Here is a 26,896-nt window from a genome sequence, read left to right on the forward strand (position 1 = left end):
TATCCCCTATTGGAGATACTCTAAGTTGGGGTCAGAGTTTGTCCTTTTCTGCTGTGGAGAGTTTCCATTGGGAATTTATTTTGACTTTGGGTAATCATATATGCCCATTATCGTCGTAAAAGACGCATATTGCATAGAATTTGGATCTCAAGATTTAATGTGATAGTATCTCATATTTTAACCACCACATTTTTCTAAGAACATCTTTGTTGATAGGTGTTATAACACTCATCATCTCATCAAAAAATATAAAATCCACATACCACATACATATTTTATATTAACACATTCATTCTTTCACATTCGTTTTAACAATAACCTTCATTATTTGTGTGATCCCTCCATTCATCTTTATTTTTATTACAATTTCAATTGTTTTACACAATTTAAATGATTATTATTTAAAATAATCAATAATATTATTTTTAAATATATTATTTATGTAAAATTTAAAATATATTTATTTAAAATTACAATAAGTAATAATATTAATAATTTTATTTAAAATTAAAATGTTATTATAAATTTGAAAAGAAGAAGTACAACATATAAAAAAAATTACACTTGCATAAATTTAAAATATAATACTTTCAAGGATTGTTGTTGTATTATAACCAAATATGTTCAACTAAGTCTGCACAAAGTTGGTGATGCACATGACTGTCACGTAGTTCGAAATTTGTCCGGAGATAATAATGAAATCCTCGATTTGAACCTTGGATAGGTTGTGCAGGTTCATCACCTTCATCGTTGTTGTACCAATTTGTCACCTGCTCCTCCTCATCTTCAACAATCATGTTGTGCAAAATAATGCATGCTAACATAATATGTTTTAACTTTTTTCTGTACCAATAATGAGCTGGACCTCTGACAATTGCCCATTGAGCATGGAGCACCCTAAATGCTCGTTGAATATCTTTTCTTGCAGTCTCTTGTCTTTCCTTAAACAACCTCCTTTTGGGATCTTCCGAGCAAGGAAAAGCCTTCACGAAAGTAGCTCATTCCGGATATATTCCATCTATTAGATAATACACCTTTGTATATTGAGTCTCGTTGACCGTGAAATTAATCTCCAGGACATTTCCTTGCAAGACGTTATTGAATATGGGAGATTCGTACAACACATTAATATCATTACGTGAACCTGCGACACCAAAGAATGCATGTCATATCCACAAGTCTTGAGAAGCGACCGCTTCAAGCATGATTGTTGGTGATCCATGACCTCTTGTAAACTGGCCTTTCCAAGCAACTGGACAATTTTTCCATTCCCAATGCATGCAATCAAGGCTGCCCAACATTCTATGCATTTGAAGAAGATGTTGAACATCATCAGCATTTAGTCTTCTTAAGTATCGATCACCAAATAGTTCAACCACATAACTGCAGAACTTAAACAGACACTTGATGGCGGTTGATTCACCCATGTGTAGACACTCATTAAGATGGTTGACTGGGGCTCCATAAGACAATTGGTGAATCCCAAGCGTGCATTTTTGTAATGGTGACAAGCCTTTTCTTCTCGCGGTATCATCCCTCTACTGAAAATACGAAGAACGACTCTCAAGTGCATTAACTATGCGATAAAATAAATCTCTTTGCATGCAAAATCATCTTCAAAATATTTTATCCAGATACAACGGGTTTGTGGAGAAATAATCATTGAAGAGTCTCACATGTCCAGCTTCACGATTTCTTTGGATGAATCTTCTTCTTCGTCGCATCTCATTATTACTTTGATATACTTCAACTATTTGTCGACTTTGTTGAAGTATCAATGACATTAGCTCATTCTCCGGATCATAACCTTCGTCACCAACTTCAACTTGGACTTCGTTTTTACTTGTCGAGTCAAAACTGGTGCTACTTGAATATTGAGACATTTTGGAGGAAACTAATTCAAGTCTATGTTTAAAATAATAATTATAGAGCACAAGGTGTCTATTTATTTTTTTCTTGTCAACGGATATATTCCAACTGCTACTTTCTATTAATCAAATTGTACATATATTCCAATGGCTATATTAACAGAATTATTCTCATTAATTGATCAATTAAAAATATATTTAACGGATACTTGTTTAGGTGGGCCACCCAATTTATTTATTTTTTCTTTATGAATAAAATATTTGATTTATTGAAAATTATAATAATAAAAAAATTAGGCTAATTGAGGAGTACAATAATTAAAAGTTACATTAATTGAAAAGTATAATAATAAAAAATTACATTAATTGAAAGTATAATAATAATTGAACATTACAATAAATGAAAATGACATATTCCATCTCCCCTTAATATCTTGACATAAATGTTCGTGAATGATTAATTACTCCTCTATCATTTGCGAAGTGTCCTTCGAAATGATTGCATATTCTTTTAATTGAACTTTGGCTAAGACAGCTTTTGTTTTCATCTCGGTAGCGTTTGCTTTCATCTCCTCAACTTTGAGTTGTTTTTTCATTTCAACTTCAACCATTTTTATGCTCGTATACTCAGTAAACTTTGCAAACATATTGTCCAAATTTATTGTCATACCTTCAATCGCTGATTTCATTTTGCCTTTTCCCTTTCCTTTTGCTTCCTTCTGACCCACTGGACTAGTTTCTTCTTCATTTAGGTTTACATGTAGACTCGCATCTTGGTTAGATGAAGTGTTGCTTGCCCCCAACTCCGAGGTCTTTGCCTTCTTCATGCCAACAAGGTGATCAACGAACTGTGGAGTAAATATTGGATGGTCTTTTATGATTTTCCATATATGCTCAAGATTAAATGCAATGCCATTATTTTCCTCGTGATATTTTTCATATTAAGCATCACTGCGGCCGCTACGATACACACTATAAACACTATTGTAATTTGCGTTAAAGCGATATACATTTTTTTGTATGATATTGTGTCAGTACGATCGTATGACACTATCAATTCTATTGGGTATACCTGGAGAATGATTCTCATTGTAGTAGTTTACAATACGTCCCCAGAAAGCATCCACCTTCTAATCATTGTCGATGATTATATCATCACCGATAGTAACAAACGATCTTGCTAAAACCTCATCTTCAACTTTACTCCATGTTGGCCGCTTTCTTCTACCCGCAGCGTCAGAATCCGTCTTCTCCAAATTTGTGAGTTCAATTGAGGATTCACGGTCAGACAGTTGAGTCTCTGGAACAAAAGTCGGAGTAAACAGTTCATTTTTCGCTGAAGATGTAAAAGGCATACCTGTTTTATGTGAAATAGATGGATAATTTTGTGGATATGAATTATATGAATAATTTGGTGGATATGAACTGTATGGATTTGGTGAGTATGAATTATGTGGATAATTTGATGAATATGAAAAATATGGGTAATTTGATAGAATTTGTGAATTTTGAGAAGAAGGATTTTTTTCTGATAATTTTTGATAATTCATAACATTTTTTAAAAAAAAACTCTATTATTTTCATCAAAGGAAAAGTAACTGAAAAAGTCAACTATTAAAAAAATCGTTGAAAAACTGTTGGTAAAATAATTGAGAAAGTCGTTGAAAAATTAAAACTATCCGCTAATTAAAAACTATCCATTTGAAAGTTTTTTTTGTTTTTTAATAGAATATATATATATATATATATATATATAATAAAAATAATAATAAATTTTACTCATATGGGGACATTGGTTAAAAAAATATTAAAAAATACATTGAACGTGTTCAATGTTTTGATGGGTTCCATGTATGTTATAATCATACTCTTGCATTGGTTTTAACGCCCTTGAAATGTTATAACATCATAATAGTTTCAATCCGATTTTTTTTTTTGGGACGGTAATTCTTGATCCGCTCCTAAATCAAAGTTAATTTGTAGATGAAATTTTATGAACCCTATTTGTATAATAGATGTAGAGTTGTCAGACGAGTTAACCCGTGGCGGGGCGGGTCGGCCTGTGATGGGTTAACCATTTGGCGGGGCGGGACGGGCCAACCCGTCAACTTGGCGGGTTGAGAAATTTCCAACCCAACCCATTCTAAGACGGATTGTGGGTTTGGCGGGTCAACCCGCGAGCCCATCAAAAAATTTTTAAAAAATTAAAAAATATTTCATATCTTCAACATTTTACTTCGAAAAATTTTCTACAATTAAATGTATACATAAACATATATTTTAAATATAAATGAACACAAACGAGTACTTATGTTGATGAAAAGTACTATTTTTATTTCAAAATTATAATAAAGAAAGATAATAAATTGACCTAAAACTTAGCTTACATGTGTTTTTCAACCCGCGGGTCAACCCAAGCCCGAGCGGACCGACCCGCGCGGGTCGCGGGCCTAGGCAGGTTGGCCCACGACGGACTTGGGTTGATAAAATTCCAACCCAACCCAGTTAAATTGTTTGGCAGGACGGGCCAACTCAACGGGCCCAACCCAAATTGACGGCTCTAATAGATGGGGTCCATAAAAGTTCATCTATGAGTGAGCTGGTCCATCCTCTGCAAGGGCGTAGTCAGGGCTGGGCTTTGCTGGGCTCTAGTCCAGTGCAGCCTAGCAATGCCCAGCAATTTTAGGCCTCACCCAGCAAGCAATGCTCAGTAATTTTAGGCTTCAACCTTGCTATGCTGGGCTAAGTTTTACTGGGCTCAACATTTTTAGCCCAGGGCAGTTGTTCAGCCTAGTAATGCCCAGCAATTTTAGGCTTCAACCTTACTATGCTGGGCTAAGTTTTACTGGGCTCAGTATTTTTAGCCCAGGGCAGTTGTTCAAGCTGGCTACACTATTGATCCTCTGAATCACACTTTGTGGTCCAAAGAATCCGTGCTCTAATAATTCACCAATGTCGTTGTTCTAAGGGGATTAATCAAATATGCATATTAGTACCTTTTGTTTTTGTTATTTTAAAAAGTATGCCACAAGGTTTGAAATACGAATAGATAAAATAGCAAATGGTCTTCCCTTGTAATAAATTTAAAACAACTCCAATAGTAACCCTTTTACACTATTTTAATATAAAAGGGACCCAAATGTATTTCTTAAACTTGCATCATTGGATGGTGCTGCACAATTTACTTGCGCCAAAATGGTACAATTGCCAATTTGCTTTTTTTTTCTTTGTTTTCTACTTTTAAATTTAGAAAACTACTTTCTTTATTATAATATATTCTAATATTAAATTTATATTTAAAATATTCTTAAATATTATAAATTAATATTATTTAATTTAATTGGATTTATTATGTAAATTTTATATATTATAAATTTATATTAGTTATTATTTAAAATATTTGTTATATTACTTAATATTATAAATATTTTAAATTTATAGTGTTTTTAGATTATATATATTTTTATTTAATTATGTATAGATTTGGATATATTATTTTACTTTTAAATTATTTAAAAGTTAATTTAGAAGTAATTAAAATAATAAATTATATTGATAATTTCATAACAAATACATAATTAAACATTTAAAAATCTAAAATACATAAACATAAAATACATAACATATAGCCTAACATACAATTTAAATATGCAACAAATACTAAAACAAATATATATTTAAAATAACTATAATAATATTACAATACTAAATAAATCAGGTTTAATATTCTAAAAAATCACTTTCTTAATCATCGAAATAATCATGGAATTAACTAAGTCATTCAAAAGAAGATATTAATTTTTATTTTTTTTAACAAAACAAATAATATCATAAAAATTAGTTATTATGTACCATAAAATTATTAATTTTAATAATAATTATTATTATCATAATAAAAATATTTAATAAATTAATATATATGTTGAATAATAAATTATAAGATGAAAAAAATAAAATATTTTAATAAATATTTTTTTAAAGTAGGAAATGATATATATGAAAAAATATTTAATACAAATTGGTACTGAAATTGTACCTAAATAGATTTTATGGTTAGAGCAACCGTTGACTTAAAGTTTTTTCAATAAAGTGAAACTATCAGCTGGCCTTGTTATTTTTCTCATTCTATTTTTAATTTTTTCCTTTTTCTTTTTCCAATTTTGAATATGTTAGATCCATATATTAGGTTTAACTAAAATTAAATTACTATATACATCTAAACTAATCTGATTTCACAAATAATCTAATTTCATAAATAAGCAGAGTCTATGGAATCATTATATGTTTTTCATTACTAAACTAGTTATCAAACCATGCATACAAATCACATTAGATTATTTCTCGGAAGGATGGTATTATAGAGTCCGATTGTAACATTTTGATAAGGACTGCTATATCTCCATAATTCGAGTGTAGTATTAAACATATAAAAATTCGTGTTGCAAAAGCTAACTATAACACATCGGCAAGGACCCTATATCTCTATGAGAATTTGGATGTAGTATTAAATAAACAAGAGTTCTCATATCATAGGTTGAATAAAAACAAATATGATAGAAAAACTAATAATTTAAGATTTAGAACATGAAACATAGGAACACTTACTAGTAAATCAATGGAGGTAGCAGATACGATGATTAAGAGAAAAAAATAGTATTTGGTCTGTACATGAGACAAAATGGGTAGGTGAGAAGACAAAACTGATAGAGAACTCAGGTTTTAAGTTATGGTATACAGGAAAAAATAAAGTAAAAAATGGAATGAATATTGTTGTAGATAGTTTGTTAAAAATAAAATTATAGGAGTAATTAGAAAAGGAGATGGAATTATAGTCCTTAAGATAATAGTATCACAAGAAACTATAAACATAATTAGCATATAAACATCATAAATAGAATTAGATGAAGCTACCAAATCAAAATTTTATGACGACTTAGATGAAATATTACAAACATTCTGCCAAATGAAATGATTTTAATAAGAGACGATCTAAATGGACATGTCGGAGTGAAAAATGAGGATTATGAGAGGGTACATAAGAGTTATGAGTTTAGAACGAGAGATGAGGAAGAGAAAACTATATTAAATTTTGTGATAGCATATGACCTTATATTAGTTAATACATTTTTTTTAAGAAAAAAGAAGAACATTTAGTTACGTTCAAAAGTGAGAATAATAAATCGTAAATTGACTTTCTTATAGTAAGAAAAAAGGATAAAAAGATTTGTAAAGATTGCAAGGTCATCACTGGAGAAAGTTTAACTACCCAACATATGTTAGTAGTGTTGATATATATCTCAAACATAATATCAATATAAAGAAAATATATATGACTCCTAGAATTAAGTGGTGAAAGTTAAAGTATGAGAAGTAAAATATATTTAAAAAAAAAAAGTAGGAGTACAAGCATTAGGTGAAATATACGGTGATTCTAATACGACATGGATAAGACGATATCAAGGTTTAAAATAGTAGTTAAGAGGGTACTCGATGAGTCAAAGAGACATGCACTACTAAGTAAGGAATATTTATGGTGGAATGAGAAAGTATAAGAGAAAATAAAGGAAAAATGAATAGCTTATAAGAAATTATATATTTATAAGAACGAGAAAATTTTAAAAAAATATACAATAGTAAAAAAAACTAAGAGTAGTGAATGAAGTAAAAAATAAAACTTTTGAATGATTATATTAACAATTGAATACAAAAGAAGGGGAAAGAGATATTTATAAAATAGCTAAAGTGAGAGAAGGAAGACAAAAGATCTTATCCAAATAAAATGTATTAAAGATGAATATATAGTGTATTAGTAAATGATGGAAAAATAAAAGAATAGTAGAAGAGGTATTTGCATCAACTTTTTAATAGAGATTTAGGTGACCAACTTAACTTAGGTAATTTAAGTAAGTTAAATGAGCATAGAAATTTAAATTTTTTTATCATAGAATTCAAACTTCAAAAGTAGAGCAAATTTTAAATGGGATGCATAATGAAAAAGCCGTTAGACTAGATGTTATTTCAATAGAGGTATGGAAATGCCTAGGGAAACAAAGTATTGAATGACTTATAAAATTATTTAACATGATATTGAAAATAAAAAAAACCTAATCAATAGAAAATAAATACTCTAGTTCCCTTATATAAGAATAAAGGAGTTATACAAAATTGTGAAAACATAAGGGTATTAAACTAATGAGTTATACCATAAACTTTGAGAAAAAATAATAGAAAAAATATTAAGAAAAGAGACCACGATGCCTAAAAATTAATTTGGGTTCATGCTTGGAGGTCGACAATAGAAGTTATACATCTACTACAATTAATTGAAAAATATCAGGAGTAAAAATAAAATCTACACATGGTATTCATTGATTAAAAAAAATTTATGATAAAATTCCAAGAAAAATTATATGAAGAATTTTAGAAAAGAGAGCTATTAGCATAACATATATTGAACTAATTAAGGATATGCATGTGAATATAATAACTAGAGTAAAGATTTCAGGCGAACTAATTGAAGTATTTCCAATAAAGATATGATTACATCAAGGATCATCTCTAAGTCCCTATCTTTTTACATTAATTATGGACGAACTCACTGCACACATTCAAGACACAGTACTATAGTACATGTTATTCGCAGATAATATTATTTTGGTGGATGAGACACGTGAAGAAGTAAATTCTAAACTAGAATCTTGATGGAAAATACTAGAATGAAAAAGTTTTAGGTTTAGTAGAATAAAGACAAAATATATAGAATTTAAGTTTAGCAATATTAGACATAATGAGACAATTGTTAAGATAGGAGATGATGAGTTTTCTGAAACTAAAATCTTTAGATATTTAGGATCATTTTTGTAAAATAATAAAAGGAATTGAGAGAGATGTATTACATAGAATACAAACAAAATGATTGAAATGGAAGAAAACGTTGAATATTTTATGTGATCGTAAAGTACCTCTTAAATTTAAAGGAAAATTTTACAAAACCGCAGTTAGACCTGCTATGTTATATGGAATTGAATATTGAGTTATGACTCGAGCACATACGCAAAAGATGAGAATTGTCGAGATGAGAATGTTAAGGTGGATGTGTGGACATATGAGAATGAACAGAATAAGAAATAAAAGCATTAGAGAGAAAATCGAAATTACATCTATTGAGGGAAAACTCCAAGAGACACGTTTAAGATGGTACGAACATGTACTTAGACGACCAATAAATGCTCCAGTTAAGCGATATGAAACTATGACAAACATGCATATTAAACAAGAAAAAAGAAGATAAAAAAGACCTGGTTAATAATAATAAAAGATAAAATTTATTTAAATATATATAATGATATAGTAGGAGATCAAACTTAAGAACACAAGAATAAAAAGTTATAATGAGCATGTTAAGCAGTTCCATTTATATGAACAATTTTTTTTTAATATTGAACACATAACTTACACACATAAACACTATGCAATCATTGGCCACATACTGCTAGCATACACTTTTTCACAACTTCGAGTGTTCTCAATTGTTGTTCATGCCTTCAATTAATTAGCAATGTAAACATTAAACAGACCACTTAAACAGGTTATTAATATTACCATTTCAACATTCTTTAATTTAGAGTATTCCTTCTTCAACTGGAATTGCAGTGTTCTCAACTATTATTATTAGTCTAATTAGTTGTCAATCTATGTATCGAAACCGTTCATTTACAAAAAGGTTAATGTTATTACAGCTATTTTATCTAACATCAAGTCCGGCATAAATAATACAGTTTAAATCAAAGTTTACACTACGAGTTTCACCTACTTACTTGTGGTAAAAACTAACGTAACTAATGCCAACATGAACTATACTTGAACAAGTATCTACATTGATTGGAGATCCTTAAAATGGAAATAATCACTTAAAGACATTTCTAGGTTTAAACACTTGAGTTTTCAATGTTCCATCATCAGGGACCAACAAAGTTGAAAGAAAATAACCAAAGGTATGATGCATATGCCATCCTCTTTTCTTGCAAAATATATTATAGTTGCCGTTCTAATTGCGCCACAATTGTTCATCAATTTTCTGTTAAAGATAAACAAAGGTTCTTTTTCATTGTCAAACTACAACATGGAAAACATATTTAAACCTCAAACTACATTACCACACTGGAATTTGTATTGGTGAGAGAATGCACAATGTCAGAATGCTCATACATCAAAATGAAAGGGGAAGAAGCCAGCGCATGCATGGACAATGAAGAGTGCATAATGACACTAAAAATATAAAAAACATTGCAATGTCGCTTGACCATAGCCCTTATTTCTAGTTAACAAACCACATGTGATATTATGATAACATCCTTAAAAAAAATTCTACCAACCAAATAGGATGATGCAGAATCAAAATGTTGGATAACAGTATATAGATAGAATGAAACTTCTTCGAAAACAAAGTATTCTGAAATCATAAACAGAAGGGCAACAAGAACAACAATTGCTATCAAATTCCACTACCACCTATTCTTCCTGACAAGGCAGATGGTGAGAAGATAATGTATTAGGAGAAAATAGAGTTAGTTAAAAGTGTCTACCATATCTCAAACCATCAAGAATAACATGAATCATAAGTCAAACTCAAATTCCATCACCAAGTGTTTCAAGAATTCTAGAAAAAACCTCAGATCAGTTCCCCGGGAACTTGAGCTCCTCCAATGTCGACTTTATGTAATCCCTTACAATCTCTAACCGTTTCAAGTAAATCTGCTACTTTCTCCACTTTTCATCCATGGGCAGCCCTTGGTCTGTCAAAGAACCACACCCAAGGCTCAGGGCCAGGAAGTTCAATGGTGATGTCCCGTTAATGAGCTCCTTAAACAATGGTGACAGGCAACTCTTCACTGTCTCTTCGATGATGTTTGGTATCACAGCTTCAGGAGCTAAAGGTGTTTGCATTGGCGGGGTGGAACGATCTACATCAACTCCCCCAATTGCTGAAGTAGGATCAAGTACACCTGCGGCAGCCTCTTCTATCATTCTCCTTCTCATAAGCCGTCTTGATATAGAGTTCCTTCTCTCAGAACTCATGGAACCATCGTGGATACGAACTGTAATGATAGCGTTCGAGTTTGGACTGTTAATATCCTCCTCGTCGCTATCATGAGCACTCTTTGTGCTTGCGCTCCAGATCTTGCGAGCAATGTCGTATACGGCCGGCCCGTTCATGTTCGCTCTTAAAAACAAAGTTTTTGCCCCTTGATTGCATCCGGCTGACGCAGTTATGATACTTCTTCTTCAGGCGGCGAAGCTTCTCGTTCAGCTGGTTCTTAGTGAATTCGAACTGGAGCTGCTTCTTAATCTCGTCGTAGAATGGGCCGGCGTCATACTGGTGGGAGGCGAAAGTAGTGCCCCGCCTCGATGTGAACTCAAAGAACCCCTGCAGGATTCAAATTTCCTCTTCGTCCGTCCAGATCCTCTGGAAGAGCCGGCGAGAATCATCCAAGCCGACTACGGTGAAAGAGGTCCGTTCTCCAGAGTCCGAGGCGGTGGAGACGGGCAAATGAGCCAGTTTGAAGAAGAGGGCGCTAGAAGGGACAGCAGAGGGTAAGACCTGGACGGGGATGGCACCGTTTTGGGGATGAGCGGCGGCGGGAGGCGGGAGCGTAGAGGACAGGGTTGAGTTCGGGGACGGAATTAGGGATAGGAATTGCGGCTTCACGGGAGGGAGTGAAGGCGATAAGAAGATCACCGGACAGTGCCGAAGCGAGTGCCAACACCGGCTGTGGCCGAGGAAGAGGCTGAACCGTCTGGCCGTCGTCGCCGTTTACATCGCTGTCGTCGCTCATGTCGTAGTCATCCTCGTCGTCGTCCTCGAAGACGGAGCGCTCCTGCTCGGCTTCCTCAGAGGCCGACATCTGGTTTTTCCTCTTCCGCTTCCCCTCGAAGAGAACGCGATCTGGGTTGGAGACGAGGTTCGAGCGTGGAGTAGCTTGATTCGGGGTTTAGCTTGGTCGGTGTCAAATTTAGTGGATCGCCATCGAATCGTCGATATCCACCGCACGTTTTCGAACGGACGGTCCATACGATGATTTGACGGAACCAAGGATTTCAAACTCGATCGATTTGAAACAGGGCATATATTAAGAATGATGGTATGAGGCATTCAAGATAATAAAATGAGGAGTGTATAGTGTTGACTAGAAGAAGATGAAGTACATAGGTGAAGAATGAAAGATAACATATTGAGAAGTCGAGGGCTCGATATATTTGAGGGATGAATAACCTAGCAAGAACTAACCTTGATGATGAGTTACCAAACATAGCTCATATGTGAGCTATGAGAGTTGAGAGTAGATCTCAGCATAAACGAAAACTTGATTATTTGATTGGTTGTAGTTGGGGTTTCAATTGACTAATGAGATAAAAGTTAATTAAGGAGTTGATTCGGATGTGTTATTTAATAACATTGAAAGTCGACTAGGTAGTTGATTGAATTCAATTAATTGATAATAAATTTCAACCAATTGGTAATAATCCTGTTCAAAAATCATGAAGAAGGCTAGTTGGAGATGTAACTCCTCGATTGACCTTATGAAAACTCCGCTCTAATTTATAATATAAAAAATGTTAGTATCAGGCCAGGGAAGGGGTCCCCGGCGTTGGTCTTTTGACGTTCAAGTCAGTCACTGAAATAGTAAAAAGAAAGCGGAGCAATGTAGTCGTAGTGAAAGCATAAGCACAAATAACTAATATCACATACCTCCGTCAGTGCATGAATCCCCTTTATATAGTGCTACAGTGGGTGATGTGCAACCTCCTCAAGGCATGGACACATTTTTTCAACTGTCCTATGAAAAGACATATCAGAAAAATGTCTCTGACACTATATCTTAATAGGGCGTGCAAATCCCTACCATGACAGTAGAAGTTTCTGTCGTGCGATTTGTCTGTTGACCTTGTCCTATTGTCAACGACATTATCTCCCAGAAGGATATTAGGAGATATGGGAGGGGTCCTACTATTGGCTGAGCGGGAGAGCCGCTCGGCCTGGAATCTCCTCTCGGCCGATCTCCGCCGCTCTTCTCCATAGTACCTCGGTTCAGTAGATTGTTTCGCATCTGACCGGACAACTGTTCAGGTTGCCTTAGTGTTCCTTCGGGCAGTAATGAGCATCTGACGTTCTTGCTGTAGTGATCCTGACCGGACGAGCGATCTCCTTTGATGAACCTATTAGTCTATTAGACATTTCGAGCCCGATCAACACTTGACGTTGATTTCTGCTCGGTCCATTTTTGATGAGCTCGTTGATTCTCTGACGTTGACTTTCATGATTTTAACCTCTCCACTAGCTACTATCTCCGCCATTGATCCATGTTCAGTGGATCCCTTTTATCGACGCATCAGGTAACTTGATGAGAAAACTAAAAAAAAAGTTATTAATAATTTAACACATTGAAATTGCAGTAGTTAGTTGGCCTAGGATTTTATAGGAGATCAATCAACTAATGGTGAAAGTAATTATTAGACTATAAATGAAAGCCAGGAAACAATTGATTAATGGTGGATTTGATTAACGACAAAATGACAAAAAAAAAAAATGTAAGTGAATCTCAAAAAAGAATGAAACCTATAAAAAGAGAACTAAAATAAGCATTTTAAGGCTAGCATGTCTAAATTTTTTTATCCAGTCTTTTTCTTGTTCTCATTAGCGTTATCTTTTTGCTCTCTCTTATCATAAATCTTTACAAGAGAAGAATATTATGTAGGTGTAGTGGGGACCGATAAGAAGGGGGATGAATTATTTACAAATAAAAATTATACCCTGCTTAAAGTTTTCCAACTCTTAAAATAAAGCAACAATATAAAATCAACTACAGAAATAAAAGGAGACAGAAATGAACCTGGTTACAACCAAGTGGGTTGTTAATCCAGGGCAGTAAGAAAAGCGCAGTAAGAAAAACTCCTTCTCAGAAGGCGGAGAAGCCTTTTACACTTTGACAGCACAGTAGTTGCTTAAACAGAGATTACTAGAGTTGCTACTTCGTTCGTATTCGTTGTAGTGTACAGCTGCTCGAGACCCTCTTTATATAGGGGTTATAGAGCTTATCGGATGACCTGATCTTCGGGATCAGGTTTTGACTCGAGAGGGATCGGTCGACCGATCCCCAGGTTCGGTCGACCGAACCTGCTGTACCTGCCCAGTCTTCTGTCCAGGTGCAGTCTCTGTGGATCGAGCTTAGGTTCGGTCGACCAATCCTTTTGTTTGGTCGATCGATCGGCCAACGGTCTCCAGCTGAGTTGTCTCGATCAAACTGCTCGACTTGGTCTCTGGATAAACTTGGGTTCGGTCGACCGATCAGTAGGTTCGATCGACCGATCAGCTCCACCAATGGTCAGCTTCTGATGTGGCATTCGACGTGTCTGCTGCGGTTGGCTTTGGTTAATGAAGGGTTCGGTCGACCAATCAATAGGTTCGGTTGACCGAACCGTTGACAAGTCAACTCCAGTTGACTTGCTCCGGTTCGACTCCTTGGGTGATTGTGGCCCACCGGAATAGGGCTCACCTGAACCCAATTCCCGGCCTTCTCCTCGAACAGGCTTCCGTCCGGCTTCTCGTCTCTCGAACGCCGCGCACGTTCTTCTCGCTCCACCGGAGTACTTTTCCGCAGCTCTCTCATCCTTCGGACGCACCGAGCCCGTCGGCTCCCTTCCCGTGCCGTCCTTCTCGCTAGCTGCGTCTTCCGCTCGACTTTCTGTGCTCCTAAGTGTTAGTTAGAGCCCTAGAGCCAATCATTTGATGATTGTATGGACTCATTGTATCATATTCTTGTATATTAATAAAGGCATTTGGATTTTGGTTATTATACTTACTTGTATTGGTGCCAAATAAACTAAGTATAATAATGTCCTTGAGTAGATGGTTCTCACCTATATCAATCGGTTAGTTGAACCGATAGTGAGATGATATAGGGAACACTACTCTTAATCATTCCTAGTCGAGTATTAACATTCAGGGACAATGTTAATGCAATAAGACTAGCATGTAGGTCAACTCGATGACTTGATGTCACAAGTCATGGATATAGAGATATCAAGTTGACACATGGGTATACATTAGAGAATGTATACTGAATGACCCGCCATGAGAAAGTATCATGGATCATTATATGAGTGTCATATACTTTCTCATGTGGCTATTAGTATGACTACTAGTCCTTAGACCTGAAGTCACCATAGATCTCTACATAAGGAGTTATGTACTTTAGTTTCGTCAAACGTCACCCGTAACTGGGTGGACTATAAAGACGATTACTGGGTATGTAACAAATTATGCGGAGGGATGTGAGTGATGTAGATGAGATCTATCCCTCCTATATGACGGGAGTGACATCGGTATTCTTGATAGAGTGAGACCACGAAGTGCATGGCCATGCCCAAATGAGTCAATATAGGATATTGAGCTCATTTGATTTAGTGTGTCTACTTGGAGTTCAAGATTTAGATTGATTAGAGGATAACACGATCTATACCTCATATTAATCAATCTAGATGTCTAGGATAGAAGGACACTTGTCATATATTGTGAAAAGTCACAATTAATAGTCACAAGGTGATGTCGGATCTCGACATTCTTGTAACTTGGGTAGTAATGATGTGTTGCTAGATACCGCTCATTACTTATGCTCCTAAATGAGTTTAGGGCATTGCCAACGTTACAAGAACCTATAGGGTCACACACTTAGGACAATTAGATGGAGATTAGGTTCATATGATGAACCAAGAGGATTAGATTTATTTGATGAATCAAATTGGATTAAGAGTAATCCTAAATGGGCTAACTTGAGTTCGACTCAAGTTGATTCATGTGTTCAATGAGTCTAATTTAGATTTTGACTCATTGAATCAATTTAATTAAATGAATTAGATTCATTATATTAAGTTGGCTTGAATCAAATGGTTAGATTAAATCAACCATGGAAGAGATTGGGTCAAGTTTGACTTGACTTAAGAAGGAAGACCAAAGGTCAATTTTGACTTGACCTTTTGCCACCTCATTGGTGAGTTGGCATTAGGTGGACCAATGATGATGTTCCACATCATCATGGTGTGCCATCTCATGGGAGTTACTAGTGAGTGCCACCTCATGGATGTTACATTCTCTCCTTGATGACAACTTAATGCATTAATGAGGGGAATTACAATAGAGAGTGGCTGGCCACTTTTGATTGAAGGAGAAATTCAATTTGCTCATTCAAGTGATTACTCCTTCTTCTTCCTCAAGCTCTCCCTCTCCCTCTCCTCCTTGCTTGGCCGAATCTTACCAAGGTGCTAGCACACCTTTTGTAGGACCGTTAGATTCGATAGAGGGGGGGGGGGGGTGGATATCGATTCGAAAAAGACGAGTATAAACGCAGCGGAAAAGTAAAATAGACACAGTTGTTTTACTTCGTTCGGAGCCTGTGACGACTCCTACTCGAAGGCCCGTGGTCCTTGACCACTTTCGTTGGGCAATCACTAGCAATTTGAAATAATGATTACAAAAGAACCGTACAGTGAATGCTAATGAAAACTAAAAACAAAATACCGACAAGAAGGGAAAAGAATGGAGCGTAGTGTCGGAGCTTTGTTGGCGTCGCACTGAACGTTGAGCAGCAAGACCAGCAGTAGAAGAATTCTCAGCTTAATTGATTGATCCTGAAGCTCCTGCCTGGGGCTTCTTTTATATGCTGTTCCAGGCGCCTGGATCCCTTTCGGGCGCCTGGATTGTGACGTAACTGCACAAACCATGATGCTCCACGTGGCGACGACTCGGCTGGATAGAATTCGCCTTCCGGGCGCCCGGACCACCTTGTTCCAGAAAACTTTTTTTTCTTGCAAAACAAAGTTAGTCCGAGGCAAATGTATATCATGTAACACAAATTGTTAGCACAGTTAAAGTTCAACAGATGGATAAAGAAAGTATGACTTAGATTCCGTCTTTCCGAGACCGGAATCTAGTCACGATCTCGACTTAGACATCCGAAATGGATCTAAGCCGGATCGACGCCTAATGTCCCCTTCCCGGGAACGCGTCCTCACAGTCACTCCCCTCCAGTAACTTACCTCACTTACCTACCAGACGTCCGGTCAGCCCGTCGACCCGTCTGGACTTCTCGCCAAGCGTCCGGTCAGCCCGTCGACCCGCTTGGACTTCTCGCCAGCTATCCGGTCAGCCCGTCGACCTAGCTGGACTTCTCGCCAAGCGTCCGGTCAGCCCGTCGACCCGCTTGGACTTCTCGCCAGCTATCCGGTCAGCCCGTCGACCTAGCTGGACTTCTCCTGCACACTCGATCAAAGTGTCATACAACAACAAGACTAACTTAACCTATTTGTCATTCATCAAAACCTAGGTTAAATCGTTAGTGCTAGCCGCACCAACAATCTCTCCCTTTTTGATGGAATGACAACCTGGTTAAGTTAGTGAAAGTATATGCAAGAAACAACATGCATTTGTGTGGTTTTAAAGTTAGTTTGTGTTTTCAAATTGGTTTAGCTAACTTAACCACCTAACCCTCCTCCCCTTTTGGCATTCATCAAAAAATGAACAAAGGTAAATAATCATAGTGAAGAGTTACTGAAACAGGTAATCAAATTTTGAAAGATAAAATTGCAATTTTTAACACCAAGTCAAAATAAATAGTCAAGTTGACTTGGGGGAGACAGGTTGAGTTTTGAAAAGTATAAATTTAAGGTTAATCAAGTTTAACTCTCAAGCGTGTGAAAACTTTCAAAATAGGTTTTTCAAATTTACTTTTTATGTTTAAGTAACATCTACTTTTCAAATAGGTAAAATTTTCAACTTCGATTTTTCAAAACAAAGCAAAAATTAAATAATTTTTCAAGAAATAAAATTTTTGCCAAAATTAATTTTTAAGGCTAATTTGATAAAGGCTAAATTTGGAAATAATTAATTTTTCAAATCAGGTTTGAAAATTGGGTGGGATTAAACTTTCACATTTTTCAAATACTTAGTTAAATTTAAATTTCGTAAATCAATGTTCAAACATAGGTTAGGTTTTAAAAGACATTTTTTAAACACACAAAATTTGAGTTAATTCTCTCCCTGAACTTGATATTTAACTTTAACCAGCTGTCTAACCAATTAGGTATTAACTAGCTATCAGAAGATAGTAGCTTTCACATGGTTAGTCAGATTAAGTTGATTACAAGCAGTTAGTTTTTTTTTTGACTCGACTGATTAACTTTAATCTGATTAATATCTGAGTTGTATTTAACGTCCAGACTTATGTTGATGCACTGAAATAAGCATCTTAAGTCCAGACAGTTGGCCTATGCATCTCACCCCTTTCTATGTTTGTCAAACACAAGCAAGGTAAACCTAGGGTGTTGGTGAGATGCTCAAAAACTAGTCCTATGGGTACATGCTTTCTAAGGATTCAAAACTAGTCTAAGGCCAAAACTGTTTTTGAAAATCTAAAAATGGTAAGTTTTTGAAAACAAATAAATTTGACTTACAATTTGGTAAAATTATTTTTGAAAGTATTTTTGAAAGATCCTAGTCTATTAAGCACATCCCTAATTTTCGTCGTAAGGTGCTAAATTCACTTTCAGGGAGAGGTTTTGTAAAAATGTCAGCTAAATTTGATTTGGACTCAATGTACTTGAGTTCAATATCACCTTTAGTAACATGATCCCTGATGAAGTGGTGCCTAATTTCAATATGTTTGGTTCTTGAATGATGCACAGGATTCTTGGTTAAGTTAATTGAACTTATATTGTCAATTAATACTTTTACATTCGTGATGTTTAAGTTGAAATCTTTTAGAGTATGCATCATCCATAATAATTGTGCAACACATTCGCCTATAGCTATGTATTCTGACTCGGTTGTAGATAGAGCAACACAATGTTGCTTTCTACTAAACCAGCTAACAAGTGATGTACCTAATAATTGGCATCCACCACTTGTGCTTTTGCGGTCTAATTTGCATCCAGCATAATCTGAGTCAGAATACCCTATTAGTTCAAAATAATTTGTCCTAGGATACCAGATTCCTACATTTGTTGTTCCTTTAAGATATCTTAAAATTCTTTTAACTTGTGTCAAATGGGATTCCTTAGCACAAGTTTGGTATCTAACACACATACTAACTGCAAATAAAATATCAGGTCGGCTTGCAGTTAAGTACAGTAGACTACCTATTGCACTTCTATAATGTTTTAAATCAATTGGTTTTCCATTTGGGTCACTGTCTAAGATTGTGTTTACTGCCATAGGTATTTTTATTTCTTTCGTATTTTCCATTCCGAATTTTTTAAGTAATTCTTTGGTGTATTTATGTTGATAAATATAATTTCCTTCATTTGTTTGTTTGATTTGTAATCCTAAGAAATAGGTTAATTTTTCCCACTAAGCTCATTTCAAATTCTTTTTCCATTAGATTAATAAATTCTTCTAAAAATTCTGAATTTGTTGAGCCAAATATTATATCATCTACGTATATTTGTGCAATAAATATGTCTGTATTTAATGATTTAACAAACAAGGTTGGGTCAATTTGACCTTGTTTGAATCCTTTAGATGTTAAGTAAGATGTTAGCCTCTCATACCATGCCCTGGGAGCTTGTTTAAGTCCATATAGTGCTTTCTTTAATTTAAAAACATAATCAGGGTGTTCTAGACTTTCAAACCCAGGAGGCTGACCTACATAAACTTCTTCTTTAATTAGTCCATTGAGAAAGGCAGACTTAACGTCCATTTGGTATAGTTTGAGTCCCTTATGGGCTGCATAACCTAGTAACATTCTAATGGATTCTAATCTGGCTACTGGGGCATATGTTTCATCATAGTCAAGTCCTTCAACTTGACTAAATCCTTTGGCAACCAGCCTAGCCTTATTTCTAGTAATTTCCCCAGTTTCACTTAGTTTGTTTCTGAATACCCATTTTGTTTCTATTATTTTCTTGTTCTTAGGTGGTGGAACTAGGTCCCAGACCTCATTACGCTCAAATTGGGCTAGTTCTTCTTGCATAGCTATGATCCAATCTGGATCTAGTAGGGATTCATCCACAGTTTTGGGTTCAATTTTTGAAATTAATGAAATTTGACTTAGGTTTCTAAAAGATGATCTGGTTTGAACTCTTAATTCTGGGTCACCAATTATTTGATCAGTTGGATGATTTGGGTTAACCCTTATTGTTCTAGGAGGTTGATCCTCCTGATGTTGTTCCTCTTCTTCATGACTTAGAGTTTGGTTGGTTTCTGGAACAAACTCAGGTGTTTGTGTAGATTCTATGTCTTGTTTAGTTTCTTCAAATTTTACATTAGTAGTTTCTTCAATTTTTAAGGTAACCTTATTGTAAATTCTGTAGCGTCTACTATTTAGGGAATACCCTACAAAAATTCCATTTTCAATTTTAGAGGTGAATTTTCCTAAGTGTTCTCTTGTATTTAAGATGAAAACTGGGCACCCAAATACCTTAAAATATTTTATATTTGGTTGTTTATTATAAAACAATTCGAAGAACGTTTTGTTATGAGTTTTATTTATTGTTGTTCTGTTCTGTACGTAGCAGGCTGTACTAACGGCTTCTGCCCAAAAGTATTTAGGTAGGTTATACTCATTTAACATTGTTCTAGAAGCTTCAAGTAAGGTTCTATTTTTTCTTTCTACAATTCCATTTTGTTGGGGGGTTTTAGGGCATGAGAACTCATGATGGTAACTGTTTTCTAGACAAAAACTGTTAAAGTGGTGATTTTTAAATTCTCCTCCGTTGTCACTCCTAATTCTTTTAATTTTAATATCTTTTTCGTTCTCAATCTGTTTGCAAAAATTTGTAAAAATTTCAAAAGTTTCATCTTTATGTTTTAAGAATTTTACCCAAGTAAACCTAGAATAGTCGTCTATAATTACTAAACAATATAAGTTTCCATTTATAGATTTGACTCCATGGGAGTCAAAAAAATCTAAATGTAGAAGTTCTAAGATTGAGTTAGTTTGTGGTTGATTTGTTTATTTGTGGGCTGATTTAGTTTGTTTGCCTTGTTGACAAGCATTACATATGGTTGAATCTAAGTTAGGTAGCTTTGGTAAGCCTTTTACAAGTCCATTTAGTTTACTTATATTTCTAAAGTTGGTGTGAGACATCCTCCTATGCCATAACCAAGTTTCTTCTTTTTGTGTTAAATAACACTTAATGGGAGAAATGGTTAGGTTGATGGCATAGATGTTGTCTTTTCTAAAACCTTTTAAGCTTATGGTAGGATTATCTAGATGTTTGATTAAACATTCTGTAGATAGAAATTTGACTTTATACCTAGTATCACACAATTGACTTATACTTAGAAGATTATATTTAAAATTTTCAACAAGTAAAACATTTGTAATTATAAAGTCTAATTTTAATTCAATATTACCTATACCAATTACCTTGAGTTTGCCGTTGTTTCCAAAGGCAACTGTTCCTAGGCTTTTGTAAGTGAGTTGAGTGAACTTGGTGTGATCTCCAGTCATATGTTTGGAGCAACCACTGTCCAAAATCCACATGGTTTCCTACAGTAAGTAGGATTTAAAGTTAGTCTTTTGAGCATGCATTATTTAAGTGTAGAATTAATTTAAGTTTAAAATTTTGAAATTAATTTTTAAGTTTAAAATTAAAATTTTGAAAATAATTTTTAAGTTAAAATTAAAATTTTGAAATTAATTTAAGTTTAAAATTAAAATTTTGAAATTAATTTTTAAGTTTAAAATTAAAATTTTGAAATTAATTTTTAAGTTTAAATTTAAAATTTTGAAATTAATTTTTAAGTTTAAAATTTTAAAATTAATTTTTAAGCCTTATTCATCTCACCCGATCTATATTATCAATCAGGGAATCCTATGATTTTGTGAGATGAAATTGGTTGGATTACAGAGTTTTGGTTTAACTTGTGTTAGATTCAGACTTAGCTTTGGTTTCCACAAATAGGCATTCTTCAGATAAACTTCTAAGCTTGGTGTGTCACAAGGACATCATTAGAAATAACCAACCTTTCGAGGTTTTCCGAATAGTCCTATCCACGGAACTTAGTACTAAATCTTGGTCTAACTGGTTAGGATTCGTTTAAGGGTAGCTTCGGTCAGTTCCACTTGGCCAAATGCACCAGATCGAAACCATATCTTTCTAGACATGCGATGCCCAAGTTTCCCTAACGTACTATCATCCAAAAATTTCACCAATACCATGATTCAAGTTAAACCTGGTCTCTAATTCTAATTGCCCTGCCGAGTTTGTTAGTTTTGGATTACCCTGTCGGGTAAGTTAGTTTTGGAGGTGCCAGCTATTCTGGAGCCTCCCCCTGAATTATTGGCCATTAATTTAAGTTTTGATTTTAGGCTTGTGTCGATTCTTTTTATAGTTATAGTTAACTTGGTGATAATTTTGTTGTTTTTTAAACTGTTTAGATTTTGAATTTGATTTAGGTTTGTGTTTTGGATTTTGGTTTGGTTTATTTAATTTTATATAATATATTTTTTCTTTAGGTATATAATATTGATTAAGTCCTACTTGCGTGGTTAGACACGCTTTCGGAACCCAAGCTAGATTGGTTGAATTGTATTAGGTTATTAATGATTTGAAGGTTTTATTTGAATTCGACTTATATCCTAGTCCGGTTTTATTATAACATGCTTTTTGATTATTTAGGATTAAGTCTAAATTTTTTGATCTTGTTGTGAATTTTTCTAACATTTCCTTTAAATTGTTTATTTCATTTTTTAATGATAAATTCTCCTCCTCAAGTGTTAGATCTTGAGTTGGATTTGAATTTTTTAATTGTTCCTTGAGGTTTTGATTTTCCTCAAGAAGTAATTTGTTTTCATTTTCTACTTTGGTTAATTTACTATTTAAACAAGAAATGATTCTAAAAAACTTTTTGTTTAAATTAAAATATACCTCATTCGAGCCTTCGGAAACGAGTACGGACTCGTGGCTTGTTTCGGGTTCAGACCCGTCTTCATCTTCTGAATCATTTTCAGTTTCGGCTTCGCGGGCCATCAGTGCGAGGTGGCTCTGATGTTTCTGCTTTTCTTCCTCTGATTCGTCCGAGGAGTCGTCCCACGTTGCTTTGAGTGCTTTCTTTTTTGTTGGCTTTGGTTTGTCGAACTTTAGTTTTGGGCATTCGTTCTTGTAATGTCCCTTTTTGTTGCAGCCGTAGCAAGTCACGTTCTTTTGTTCTGAGGGAGAGCTGATCTTTTGAAGATCCTTTTTGCTGAAGCTCCTCTTTCTCCTGGTGAACATTTTTCTTACCAAGTTCACCAGGTGTTCTTCGTTTTCAGAGTCTTGGTCAGATTCTTCTTCAAATTCAGGCTTGCTTTTCTTTTCTTTGGAGGACCCTGCAAATAGAGCTATACCTTTCTCGGCTCCAGCATTAGTTTGTTCGTGTAATTCTAATTCACAGAAAAGCTCATCTAATTTTAAGTTAGAAAGATCCTTAGAAATTTTGTAGGCATCCACTATTGATGCCCACAAACTATTACATGGAAAGGCGTTTAATGCGTACCTTATTAAGTCTCTGTTCTCCATCTGGTGGCCTATTGCATGAAGCCCGTTGAGGATGTCCTTGATCCTCGCGTGTAGTTGATTCGCCGTTTCACCTTCCTGCATTTTTATATTAAAAATTTTATTTAAGAGAAGGTCTCATTTTGTTACCTTGGCGTCGCTCGTTCCCTCGTGCAGCTCGATCAACTTGTCCCATAGCTCTTTAGCGTTTTTGTGTGGGCCGACTCTGTTCAGTTCTTCTCTTGTCAATCCACATTGTAGAGTGTTGATCGCCTTATTTTCTGTTGATGCTTTTTTCTTCAGATCTGCTGTCCAGTCTTCAGGATCTACTAGATTGCCGGCGTTGTCCACTGGAATTTTGTAGGGTCTCGTAATGCTCATCCACTGGTCGAAGTCTGTTTTGAGGTAGACCTCCATGCGCTTCTTCCAGTACGGGAAGTCGTCCCCGTTGAAGAGTGGAGGTCGCACCGTGCTAAATCCTTCTTGTTGGGACATTCTGTGCACAGGTAAATAATCGAAAAAAAAATATCCCAAGACTTGGTCTTGGATTAGAAGTGCGGGAAGAGAAAAATAGTAAAATAAATCTAGATTGATATTGCAAAAAAAATGATAAACAAGTTTTGAGTGTAAAACTGAAAACAAAAAAAATCACCCCCAGTCTGATTGGTGGTTGCACCAAATCAGAGCGGTACCTGTTTTGACACCACTTGTAGGACCGTTAGATTCGATAGAGGGGGGGGTGAATATCGATTCGAAAAAGACGAGTATAAACGCAGCGGAAAAGTAAAATAGACACAGTTGTTTTACTTCGTTCGGAGCCTGTGACGACTCCTACTCGAAGGCCCGTGGTCCTTGACCACTTTCGTTGGGCAATCACTAGCAATTCGAAATAATGATTACAAAAGAACCGTACAGTGAATGCTAATGAAAACTAAAAACAAAATACCGACAAGAAGGGAAAAGAATGGAGCGTAGTGTCGGAGCTTTGTTGGCGTCGCACTGAACGTTGAGCAGCAAGACCAGCAGTAGAAGAATTCTCAGCTTAATTGATTGATCCTGAAGCTCCTGCCTGGGGCTTCTTTTATATGCTGTTCTAGGCGCCTGGATCCCTTCCGGGCGCCTGGAATGTGACGTAACTGCACAAACCATGATGCTCCACGTGGCGACGACTCGGCTGGATAGAATTCGCCTTCCGGGCGCCCGGACCACCTTGTTCCAGAAAACTCCTTTTTCCTGCAAAACAAAGTTAGTCCGAGGCAAATGTATATCCTGTAACACAAATTGTTAGCACAGTTAAAGTTCAACAGATGGATAAAGAAAGTATGACTTAGATTCCGTCTTTCCGAGACCTGAATCTAGTCACGATCTCGACTTAGACATCCGAAATGGATCTAAGCCGGATCGACGCCTAATGTCCCCTTCCCGGGAACGCGTCCTCACAGTCACTCCCCTCCAGTGACTTACCTCACTTACCTGCCAGACGTCCGGTCAGCCCTGTTAGGACCAAAAGTAGCTAGAGGGGGGGGGGTGAATAGCTCGTCGCGTTCTCTCGGTGCTCGGCGTTGCTTGGCGTTGCTTGTTTCTTCAAGAATATGCAGCGGAAAATACAGAAACAAATGCAACAACGCTAACACGGTTGGTTTACTTGGTATCCACCTCACAAGAGGTGACTAGTCCAAGGATCCACACCACGCACGCACCCTCCACTATGAAAACACTCCTTTTCGGTAACTACCGAGGGCGGAGAAGCCCTGCAAGACTCTCAGTACAAGAAGAAAGGAAAGGGAAACAAAATACAAGCGCAAAGCTTACAATGAGTACAGAAAACCCTAACCCTAGCTTCTCTTCGTGCCTTTGATCCGCCTCTTGACTTGAAAGCTTCAAGATCCTTCAAGGCGACCTGATCTTTGAGGCTGTGGAGGAGTAGCGAGAGCTCGAGTGAATCGGAGAAGTTCTCTCAGAGATCGCACGCCTGCGGCTTATACGACGCAGCGGTCGGATCCCGATCGATTCGAATGTTCCCAATCGATCGGGAGGCTTTGGATCGATCACGGATCGATCCAGGCGTTTTACGCGAAGCGCTGGATCGATCCACGGATCGATCCGGCGCTATCGCGTGAAGCGGCTGCGTCCCAATCGATCCACCGATCGATTGGGACATCTGAATCGATCCACGGATCGATCCGAGTCTCTGATTGGGGCAGTGCGGATCGATCCATCGATCGATCGAGCGGATCAATCCACGGATCGATCCGGCACTTGGTTTTGTCCAAAACCAAGTCCCAAACATCTAACAAACATTCGGTCAACCTTGACTGTTGGTATGTCATGCCTAGCATCTAGTCACTCCCTTGACTGCTAGGACTCCCTTACCAAGTGTCAGGTCAATCCCTTTGACCCACTTGGACTTTTCTCTGTGCAAGTATCCGGTCAATCCTTTGACCTACTTGGACTTTTCTTTCATGCCAAGTATCGGTCAATCCTTTGACCTACTTGGACTTCCCACCGGATGTCCGATCATCCTTGATCCATCTGGATTTTCCTGCGGCTTCACTCACCGGGGCTTTCACCTAGCTTCACTCACTAGGGTTTTCACCTAGCTTCACTCACTAGGGTTTTCCATCTGCCTAGCTTCACTCACTAGGACTTTCACCTGGCTTCACTCACCAGGGTTTTCCATCTGCCTAGCTTCACTCACTAGGACTTTCACCTGGCTTCACTCACCAGGATTTCCATCTGCCTAGCTTCACTCACTAGGACTTTCACCTGGCTTCACTCACCAGGATTTCCATCTGCCTAGCTTCACTCACTAGGACTTCCTTCTGCCTGGCTTCACTCACTAGGACTTTCACCTGGCTTCACTCACCAGGATTTCCATCTGCCTAGCTTCACTCACTAGGACTTCCTTCTGCCTGGCTTCACTCACCAGGACTTTTCTTCTGCCTGGCTTCACTCACCAGGACTTTCATTTTGCCTAACATCCCAGTTAGGACTTCCCAGTCAAGTATCCAGTCAACCTTGACCTACTTGACTCTTCTTCAATCAATATCTTATTGTCAAACATCTAAACCCAAACCAAGACTCAGCTTGGTTACCCAGGTCAACCTTGACCTGAGGGATATTGCACCAACAAGCCCGTCGACCCGTCTGGACTTCTCGCCAAGCGTCCGGTCAGCCCGTCGACCCGCTTGGACTTCTCGCCAGCTATCCGGTCAGCCCGTCGACCCGCTTGGACTTCTCGCCAGCTATCCGGTCAGCCCGTCGACCTAGCTGGACTTCTCCTGCACACTCGATCAAAGTGTCAGACAACAACAAGACTAACTTAACCTATTTGTCATTCATCAAAACCTAGGTTAAATCGTTAGTGCTAGCCGCACCAACACCTTTGTGTAAGGTTTTCTCCACCTACGTGTCCGTGTGGATACTTCTAGAGGACCGACGCTTGACGGTCTTGAGATCCGGCAACTCCTTGGATGAGCGGGAACGCGAAAGGGCAC

At 36.5% G+C, this 26,896-nt stretch overlaps 1 pseudogene; it reads right to left on the reverse strand.

Annotated features, from left to right (window-relative positions):
• Positions 1–10,356: 10,356 nt before the first annotated feature.
• LOC121979891 lies at positions 10,357–11,682 on the reverse strand (annotated as a pseudogene).
• Between the last annotated feature and the right edge of the window lie 15,214 nt (positions 11,683–26,896).

This window comes from Zingiber officinale, chromosome 5A, assembly GCF_018446385.1.
Source record: "Zingiber officinale cultivar Zhangliang chromosome 5A, Zo_v1.1, whole genome shotgun sequence".
Classification (NCBI taxonomy): Eukaryota; Viridiplantae; Streptophyta; class Magnoliopsida; order Zingiberales; family Zingiberaceae; genus Zingiber; species Zingiber officinale.